Consider the following 10,985-nt stretch of genomic DNA (forward strand, 5'->3'; position numbering starts at 1 on the left):
TTACAGATAACAAGTTTCTTACTGTGTCCTCACATGATGAAGAGAGAGAGAGAGATAGAGAGAGAATGGATCTTATGATTCTGAGTTATATGGACACTAATTAGATTCATGAAGACCCCACACTCATTATCTAATCCCCCCAATCCCCACTTCCAAACACATTGAGACATTGGGAGTTTGGGTTTCCTCAAATGGACTTTGGAGAACACATTCATTCAGTCTATAATACGGTTGGAGTGACAGCCAGCAGACCTGACCAGAGAAAATTCTGAAGATGGCAAATAAAACAAGGTGTCTGTAGAGAAAAAAGGAATGGGGAGGAAAAAATTAAATAGAATCAAGAACATTTATAGGAGGCTGGGAGGTAGCATAGATAAAAGGTTATAATCACTAGCCTTGATCTGAACCAATTTCAGATGATGGATCTATCACCTGGAGGGGAGGGCAGGATCCCAAGAGAAAGGACATTTCAACTCTGGGATGAGGATAAATGATAATGATTTTCACAGTCCCTCTCCAAGAGGAGTACTGGAAATGTACTTGGATCTGTGTGCTGGGAAATGAGAATGCCCAAACATTTCAAGGACTCTCAGAATCAGAATCCAAGCTAGCAGTTATGTTCAGATCCTGAAAAGACGTCACAGTTTCCCTGTTAGAGATGCACATGGCATCATGATAATAAATGCTGTCTTGGCCCAGGTGCAACTAACTTGGTCTAGTATTTGTTTTCAAATAAAAGTAAAGTTCATCTGAAGACAGACACCATTATATGTATTTTTTTCTGTACATCTTCATAGTTTATGTTTTGGCACAGAGGGTACTTAGTAGAAACTTCTGGAAAAAACAAAAAGCTGACACATGCGTGATTGTTTTCAATTGCCAGAAATCCATGAACACTCCAAAGTTCTGAGGTAACATATTGTTTGGATTTTAAATATTAGATTAAAGTCTCTAAGTTGACTTAAGTGCCAGAGGAGCAGAAGAAACTCTTTCATTACAGTCTCCCCCTCTGTGACCTATGCACACAGTCTCTGTATCTCTGTGAGGATGTTAACTCATCTGCACTGGAGACTTTAAATGATTCCATCTAGCCATGGCTTCAGGTGTTCAGAAGGAGGAATGAATGGCTTTGCCTTTAAAAGAAGAAACCATATAGTAATGAATATGTGACAAATATATCGTGGGGTTTAGTGGAAAAGCAAACTATTCTACAGAAGTATCTGTATATTTGTCCCCACTGAGAGCTTGACTTAAGCAGATGTCCTAATCCCCTGGACTAGACACATCCTGAATTGAAGAGCAAAGAGAAGCCTTGCCTTTTTTAGATTCGACATGTAAGTGATATCACACTGTACTTATGTTTCTCTGACCTATCTCACTAAGCATAATGTGCTCAAGGACCATTGATGTTGCATATGGCAGGATATCCTCATTCCTTGTGACTGAATAATATTCCCTTGTGTATATGTATATGCACCACACCTTTTGTATCCATTCATGTGTTGATGGGCATTTAGGATGTTTTCATTTCTTGGCTATTGTGGCTAATGCTGCAATAAACATCAGTGCAGACATCTCTTTGAAATACTGTTTCTATTTCCTTTCAATACAAAAATAATAAAACTGACTTATAATGATCACTTGGAAAAATAAAAAGGCTTTAAAAAGCAGTTAACACTTTATTCACATATCTATTCTAATCCTCATTAAGGAATGCTTAGTTCTAATTATTTACACTGTTTGCTAAATTCTTATGTCCTCCCTGCCTTTGTTCTGGATTATGTAAAGAGAGAAAAATAAAGATCTTATCCTCATGAAGCTTACACCCTGTCTGGGCCTTATATAATGTTATTTAGGCAGAAATAAATATTGTAATTATATATGTGTGTATATATGTATATGTGTATATATGTGTGTGTATATATGTGTGTATGTATGTATGTGTGTGTGTGTGTGTGTGTGTGTGTGTGTGTATATATCTTATGTGTAGTGACCAAGAATCTAAGTAGCAACCAAATAATCATTTTTTAAGTTTGGCTTCAAACTAGTGCATCTAGCCTGGGGATATATTTGTGTATTATAGAGCCCTAAGGAACAAATATGATAACATTAAAATAAGGTAACACCCAGGGTGCATGGTGATTGAAACAATGAATAAATAGATTAATGGTTGGATGAATGAATAAGGGTGATATTTGTTTATCTTTTCAAAGGGTAATAAATATCCCTCTTATTACCAATAGGCAAAAATCTCAAGGCTTTGATGTAGAATTTTGTGTTCTTTGATCTCTATTCCTCTATCACCTGTACAAATTTATTATATTTAAATAAACTAAAGTGGATTCTGTTTCTATGACTGTACTAGGAATGATATGTCAACTCTAGAATGTTCTTCCTTGTGTCTATTTTTCCATGGAATTGTGGTTGTGCTACTCAACAGTGTTATTTGGATGGAATTTCTTTTACTTCAGATAATGTGATCTTTTTCTCTGACCACTGTTTTTGTGGACAAGTGGCCCACTGTTTTATGGACAGTGGTCCCAGGCTGTATTGAATATGGTGCCAACTCTTTGCCCAGGAAACAGTCCCTGATCAAACATGAGTAATGAATTCCTCCCCTGATATATTTGGTCTAAGGCACCAATCTCTCTCTGTCCCTGCTGACTGTCCACTAATATAGAAAATGCAGACAATCAAGTTGTATTTCCCTTCCACTTAAAGTATCTATTTTATTTTGATGAAATATGCAAAAATATTTATTATTTTATCTATTTAAAGTGTACAAATTGTGGAATTAAATAAATTCACATAGATGTTACAATCACTATTACTATCTACCTCCAACCCTTTGCATCATGCTCAACTGAAACTCTGTATCCAATGAACAAGTACCCATTTCCCTCTCCCCATGCTCCTGGTAATCTTGAGTAAACTATCTGTTTCTATAAATTTAACTACCTTGGATAAGTCATAAAAATAGTATCATCTAGTATTTTTCTTTTTGTGACTGGCTTATTTCAGTTAGCATAATGTCCTCAGGTTTATTTAGGCTGTAACATGTGTTAGAATATCCTTCGTTTTAAGGCTGAATAATATTCCATGGTAAGAATATACTACATTCTATTTTATTTTTTTAATTTTTAATTTTAATAGAACTTTTGCATTTCCACTTAATTTGCAATTATTCCAAAATGCTGTCTATGTTCCCCATGTTGTGCAATACATCTTTGTAGCCTGTCTTATACTCAATATTGTGCTACTCCCACTCCTCCCACTCCTCCAAACCTATATTGCCCACTGGATTTCCAACTGTTAACCACTGGCTTGTTCTCTATATCTGTGAGTCTGCTTCTTTTTTGTTGTTTTTGTTATATTCAATAGTTTGTTGTATTTTTTGCATTCTACATATAAGTGATATCATATAGTAATTTTCTTTCTCTGTCTGACTTATTTCACTTAGATAATGCCATCCAAGTTCATCCATGTTGCTGTTAATGGCAAAATTTCATTTTTTATGGCTGAGTAGTATTCCACTGTGTGTGTGTGTGTATAGTATAGAGTAAATATCTGTACATATTATATCTATCTATATCTATCTGTCTATATGTGTGTGCATGTGTGTGTGTGTATCATATCTTCTTTATCCATTCATCTGTTCATGAACACTTAGGTTGCTTCCATACCTTGGCAATTGTAGATAATGATGCTATGAACATTGACATGCATGTATCTTTTCAAATTATTGTTTTTGTATTTGTTTTTGGTTTTGGTTTTATATACCCAGCAGTGGAATTGCTGGGTCATATAGTTATTCTGTTTTGAGATTTTTGGAGAAATCTCCATAATATTTTCTACAGTGGCTGCATGAATTTACTTTCCCACCAAGAGGCTACCAAGGGTTACTTTTCTCCACATCATTGCTAATATTTGTTATTTGTGTTCTTTTGATGACAGCCATTCTGACCAGCTAATACACTACAATTTATTTACCCATTCATATGTTGGTGGATAACTAGATTGTTTCCTTTTTTTATTGTTTTGAATAATGATATTATAAACATTGGTGTACAACTATATGTTTTAGTTCTTACTTTCAGTACTTTTGAGATATATAACTAGAAGTTGAATTGTTGAATCAAATGGTAATTTTATGTTTAATTTCCTGAGGAATTGTTATACTGTTTTTTATAGCAGCTGTTCAATTTTGCATTCCTACCAATGATGTACAAGATTCTCAATTTCTCTACATCCTCACCAAAATTTGTTTTCTGTTTCTAAAGATATGGCAACCATATCAATGTGTGTGAAATATATCTCATTTCCTTAATGAATAATGGTGATGAGCACCTTTTCAGGTACTTAATGGCCATTTATCTCTGTTATTTGGAGAAGGTCTTTTCAAGTCCTTGACTATTTTTGAATTGAGCTCTTTGTTTTTTGTTTTTGTTGTTGCTGAGTTAAAGGGTTCTTTATATATTCTGAATATTAATTTCTTATCAAATGTATGATTTGTAAATATTTTCTCCCATCCTGTGAGTTCCCTTTATCTTTTGATATTGTCCTTTGATATGCACAAAAGTTTTAAGTTTTTGTAAAAGCCAATTTATCTATTTTTTATTTGTTGTCTGCACACACATTGGTGTATATCCAAGAAATCATTGCCAAATGCAATAGAATGAAGGGTTTCCCCTACGTTTTCTTCTAAGAGATTTTGTTTAGCTTTTACATTTAGATCTTTGTTCTATTTTAAGTAAATTTTTGAATATAGAGGAAGGTAAGGGTATAACTTCATTCTTTTGCATGTGAATGTCGAATTTCCCCAGAATTACTAGTTGAAAATATTGTGCTTTCCCCACTGAATGGTCTTGAAACAAATACCAAATCATTTGGCTGCATATGAGAATATGTATTTACTGTATTGGTCTATATGTCTATTTGGATTACAATAGTTTGTAGTCAGTTTTGAAATCAGGAAGTATGATATCTCCCACTTTGTGCTTCTCTTTCAAGATTTTTTCTTTGTATATTAGGGTCTCTTGGAATTCCCTATGAATTTTAGAACGACTTTTTCTTTCTGGAAAAATATTGGAATTTTGATAAGTATTGCATCAGATCTGTAGAATGTGTTGGATAGTACTGACATCTTAGCAATATTAAAACTTCCAACCTATGAATGTGGATGTCTTTCTATTTCTTTATACCTTATTTAATGTCTTTTGGCAATGTTTATAGTTTTCAGTATACAAGTCTACTTCTAGGCTAAATTTATATTTAATTATTTTAATGTCTTTGATCCTATTTAAATAAGATTGCTTTCTTAATTTTATGAATTGTCATGTTAGTGTATAAAATGCAACTGATTTTTAATTGTTGATTTTGTATCCTCCAAATTTGCTGAATTTGTTTATTTTTCTATTATTTTTTGGTGAAATCTTTGATATTTCTATATTTAATATCATGTCATGTATTAAGAGAGGATTTATTATGTCATTTCCAAATTTCAATCTCTTTATTTCTTTCCCTTGTTTTATTACACTGGCTAGTACTTCTAATACTATGTTAAATAAAGGAGGCAAAATGGGCATTACTGTCTTTTTCTTTACCTTAGGGGAGGAGATTTCAGTCTTTCATCATTGAATATGATGTAGCTGTGGATTTTTCATGTATGGTTTTTATCATGTTGAGGAAGTTTTCTTCTATTCCTAATTTTTGAGGGGTTTTTTTTGGTAACAGAAAGATTACTAAATTTGGTTAAAGGATTTTTGTGAATCGATTGGATGACCAATTTTTTTCTTTGCTCCCTTAATGTGATATATTATATTGATTGGTTTTTCTATTTGGAATCTACAGGATATGGTCAACATTTATAGAATACCAAAGACATCAGAATACACATTCTTCTCAAGCTAACATGAAACATTCACCAAGATAAACCTCATTATGGATCATTAAACAGTCCTTAAAAATTGAAAGGAACAGAAATGTTACAATGTATGTCTCAGACTACAGTGAGATTAAACTAGAAATCAACAATGGAAAGATAGCTGGAAAGTCCTAAAATACCTGGATAGCAAACAACACACTTTAACATTATACATAGGTCAAATAAGTCTCAAGAGGGATTTGAAAATGTATTCAATGAAATAAAAATAAAAATACAACTCATCAAAATTTGTGAAATACAGTGAAAGTTGAAGGAGACTTGTAAGACACTTTTTTCATGGTATATATTCTTATGGAGACCATAAATTCAATTTTGGGAAGGGGAATAGGAAGACACAAAGCAGCAGTTCCTAGGAAGGGAAATGATCCTAAAATTAAATTAAGAATTGATTTCAAAGCAAAGAACAAATCCAGGGTGTTGCCAGAAAAGAAAAAAATAAGGATGGAGGGGTCAAATGTGAAATGAAGGATGTGACTGAAGGGTCTTTTGTTTAAACCTCAGAATCATTAAGGTTGGATCCTTGGAGTATGACAGTCAGAAAAAGACTCTCTGAGGAGATATAGTGTGTATCATAGATGCTGTCAAACAATTGGGCTTCTAGAAAGTTTAAGGGAGTTTTTCCTCAGCCTTCTCAGCAAAAACCCAAGGTAGAGATAGGGCTACATTGAAAGGATTTTGGGTTCAGCATTGTTGATCCTTGACAAAACTCACCTCAGAAGGCTTAGACCAAATTGGAGGGTATATGTGCTAATGATGAGCTACAGGGGCATCTGTTGATCCTGCCCTGGTACTCCCATGAATGACTATACTTTTATACATTTTTCCTTACCATTTTATTCTCTTCTCTGTTTTTACCCTTTGTTTCTCTTTTTTCTTTTCTCATTTCTTTACCTCTTTTTGAACAGTTTTGTGTAAGTAATGAACAGAGGACAGGCCTTGGAGTCAGAGAACTTGCATCTGAGACTAAGCTCTAGAACCAAGCTAAGTGACATAGAAGAGATTAGGTCTAATCTCCTGTATAAATGTAGGAATATCTAATTTACTGTGTGATCATGAGAATTAGAGATAGTAAGTGTACTTCCTTAAAAGGTAGAAAGTGTCCAATAAGAGTGGCTGTTATATCACTGAGTCTCTTTAGTCTTTATATATTCTTTACTATGATTATATTTATGAGGTTGATTTAGATTTTGATAGCTGCTATTGAACTCTCTTAGTCTCTTTACAGCAGAATATCCATCCCAAGATATTATGAGTGCTGGCTGCTAGAAATGCACATATGATCTACCTTGAGAAATGCCTGGCAACCTCCTATGTCTCAACTTCTCTAAAGATTTCTTCTCAGAGGATTCAAGCAACAAATTGTCTACAGGAATTGCCATCTTATGTTTTGCTTCTAAGATAATAACATTAGAAAATTATTTTTTAATTTTTATTTTTAATACTACAAATATATCTTAGGCTTTCCACTAGCAACCAAAGATACATCAAGCCCTCAGCTAAAGAGAATGCTAATCTATACTGGATCAGTTTCCCCTTCCTGGATCCACTTCTGACATGATGTTGTGCAACTCAGAATCACTCCTCAGCAAAACTGATGAAAATTATTTTTTAAAAACCCATTTAAAAATAGTTGGCCTTATGAGCATACAAAAATGGAAGTGCTGCTACAGATATACAGCAAATAAGGACACATTTACTCAAGAACATTTACTAAAACTCCATAAAATGATGAACCTTTAGTATTTGAAGATCTGTACTGTTACCCCCTCCACTCATTGAGCTGGGAAATCCACCCAGATTTGTACAACCAAGAACACAAGTTTCTGACTCCCCCCAGGTCCTGGTTGGAGGTTTGCCTTCCTGAGAAGGACAGGGCATTAGCATTTGTCATACTGCCCCAAGATGCTTGTTGCTGAGGCAAAGTTCTGGACAAGTGCAGCCAACAGTTTGGGACTCAATTCTTACACTAAGTTTTCTCTCATGAGACAAAGGTTCTACCTTGGACATGGTAGGACACTGAGGTCACAATTGCTCTTGTCTCAGCTCATAGGACAGGGGGTTTTGCCAAGGGAGACAAGACCAAGACACCTAGGGCTCTTGCCCATTTATCCACTGAGCACTTAGTTCTTCAAACTGGGCTGTCACTTAGAATTGACCTATTGTTACTTACTCCAGCACCAGAGTTGTGGCTCAGAGATTTTCCCTGGGAGTAAAGGTAGGCCATAAAACAGAGAGCTTAAATTATCTCCCCGAAGGAGCCAACTTTAGTTGCAACAGCATATGAAGTTCAAATCTAAGGGTGCTTTCAAAAACAGTAGAAGTGTTGTGAGAGGCAATGGAGAGGAGACTGATAAATTCATTGAAGATGCAGGCTAAATGGTAAGCCAACTAGTTGCTGGAGAAAAATGAGAAAACAACTGCAAGAACTAGAGTCTGAATAACTTTCAAACATTGGCCATTAGGAACTGTCCCTTCATACCAGCCTGAATATGATTGGATTAGGATGTAAATAATTTATTCTCCAGGGCATTGATATGAACAATAGAGCTTTTAACCAGTAGTTAGTGTGGTCAGGTAACTAGACAAACACTGCCAAAGTCCTGCTAAAACCCTGTTATCCCAGAGTGGCTGGGCATATACAAGGACAAATCTCTGAGAAAAAATATCAGAGGCTTTATCCTGTGTCTGTTTAGGGGAAAGAGGAGGAGAAGAAGGGAACAGACATCACTAAAATGATCCAGTTAGTCCTTAAACAAGTAAACAAACTGACAGCAATGACAAGCACTGAAAGAGGGGAGAGATGAAGCCAGTACTCAAAGTTGCTGCAATATCGAAAATGTTCATTTTCCAAAAAATATTTTGAGACATGCAAAATAAGCAGGAAATTATGGCCTAGATACCAGAAGAAAAGCAGGCAATAAAGCCACCTGCAGGAATGACCAGATGTGAGAAAAGAAGCCATTATAAACATGTTCAAAGAAACAAAGGAAACCATGTCTTTAGAACTAAAACATGATGACAGTGTCACATAACATAGAGAACATTAATAAAGAGACAACAATTATTAAAAATAACCAAATAGAAATTTTGGGGCTGAAAAGAGCAATAACTGAAATTTAAAAATTCACTAGATGGGATCAATAATACACTTAAAATGGCAGAAGGTAAAAGTACATAAGAATAGATCAATAGAAATTATGCAATCCAAAGAACAGAGTGAAAAAAGAATGAACAAAAAATGAGCAAAGCCTCAGAGAAATGTGAGACACTAATGTATGTCAACAGACATATAAAGGCAGTACCAGAATAACAGAAAGAGAAAGGAGCAGAAAATTATTTGAAAAATTAGTGGCTAAAATTTCCCAAATTTACTAAAAAAATTTAAATCTACATATCCAGGAAGTTCAGCAAACTACAAGTAGGATAAACTTAAAAAGACCCATGAATAGACACATAGTAAAAATGCCAAAGAAAAATTTTAAGGCAGCAGGAGAAAAATGACTATGTGTATCATCAGAAACAATAGAGGGCTGAAGGCAAAAGGATAATGTATTCTCAGCCCTCAAATTTTGAAAACTTTTAATCAAGAATCCTATATCCAGTAAGATTATCATTTAAAAATGAAGATGAAATCAAAAGATGTTTGGATAACAAAATCTGAAAGAATCTGCTGCCAGTAGGCCTATCTTACATAATATACTAAAGTTAGTTCCTCAGGCTGAAAGCAAGTGACCCAAGACAGTAATTTGAATACACACACAAAAAATACCAAGAACACTGATCAAAGTAATTATGCAATTATAAAAGAGTATAAATGCCTATTTCTTATCCTTTCTTCTCTTATCTTATTTAAAAAGCCTAAAGCAATATATATTTATTTGTAGTTGTGGGCAAATAACATACAGAAATGTAATATATTTACCAAGAGCAGGGCAAGGAGGTTGATGAGAACAAACCAACATTGGGCTAAGAATTAATTTCAGATGTTTCACTTGAATCCAGAGGAACAAATGCATAGAACCTGAAATGGAAAGAAGGCTAATATGAGAAAAATTATACATATAACTTAAAAAATGTGTTCTACACTGGAAACTGAAAGAAACATTGTAAACTGACTATAAATCAATTTAAAAAAAAGAAAAAGTTATACATATAAACTTGTTCTCTTTTCTTCTCTCAGTTTCTTTTAAAGACATAAAATACATAAATGAATAATAATTATACTGATGTATTGTTGGGCTTATAACATGCATAGAGATAATACCTATGGTAAGAATACCACAGCAAGAAAGAAAAGAGAATGCAGCTATATGGGAATGCTGTTTCTACATTCTCTGAAATTGCTGGTGTAATTCTGAAACTGTTTTTGATAAGACATATATGGTAAGGCCTAAAGAAATCACTAAGTAAATAACTAAAATTATATAGCAAGAAAATCACTAAATAAATTAAAAAATAATATTAGAATATATTCCATTAATGAAAAAGAAACCAGTAATCCAAAAAAAAAAAAAACTTGAGGTATAGAGAAAATAATAACTTAAATGGGAAGTGTAAATCCCATTGTTTTGCTTAGTTTCATTTTTATGAATTATGGATACAAGTCCCTTGTCAGATATATTATTTGTGAATATTCTCTACCATACTATTAGTTGTCTTTTCATTTTCTTAACATTAAGTTTTTTTAATTAATGCTATTTCTCTCTCTCTCTTTTTAAATTAAAATGAATGAGCAAACACAACATGTCTACAAATGTGTAGACACAGGTGCTCTGGAAGAAAGGCATAAATTCATGACAAAGAAATGAGACTTGGCATTTTAATGCTGATAATGCCATCCTCAATGCCATAACACAAAATCTGTGCTTGCAACACAGTAAACTATGTGTATCTGCTATATCCTACTTCTCAAATCCAGGACTTACGAACTCAAATCAGAATTTGCCATCAAAAACTCAAACTTGAATTTCTGTACTAGGAATATCTCCAGTAGAAAGCACTAATGATATTTGAATATTCAGTGTAAGTAGCTTTAATTGAG

The sequence above is a fragment of the Vicugna pacos genome, unplaced genomic scaffold, assembly GCF_048564905.1.
Source record: "Vicugna pacos unplaced genomic scaffold, VicPac4 scaffold_16, whole genome shotgun sequence".
In the NCBI taxonomy this organism is placed as follows: Eukaryota; Metazoa; Chordata; class Mammalia; order Artiodactyla; family Camelidae; genus Vicugna; species Vicugna pacos.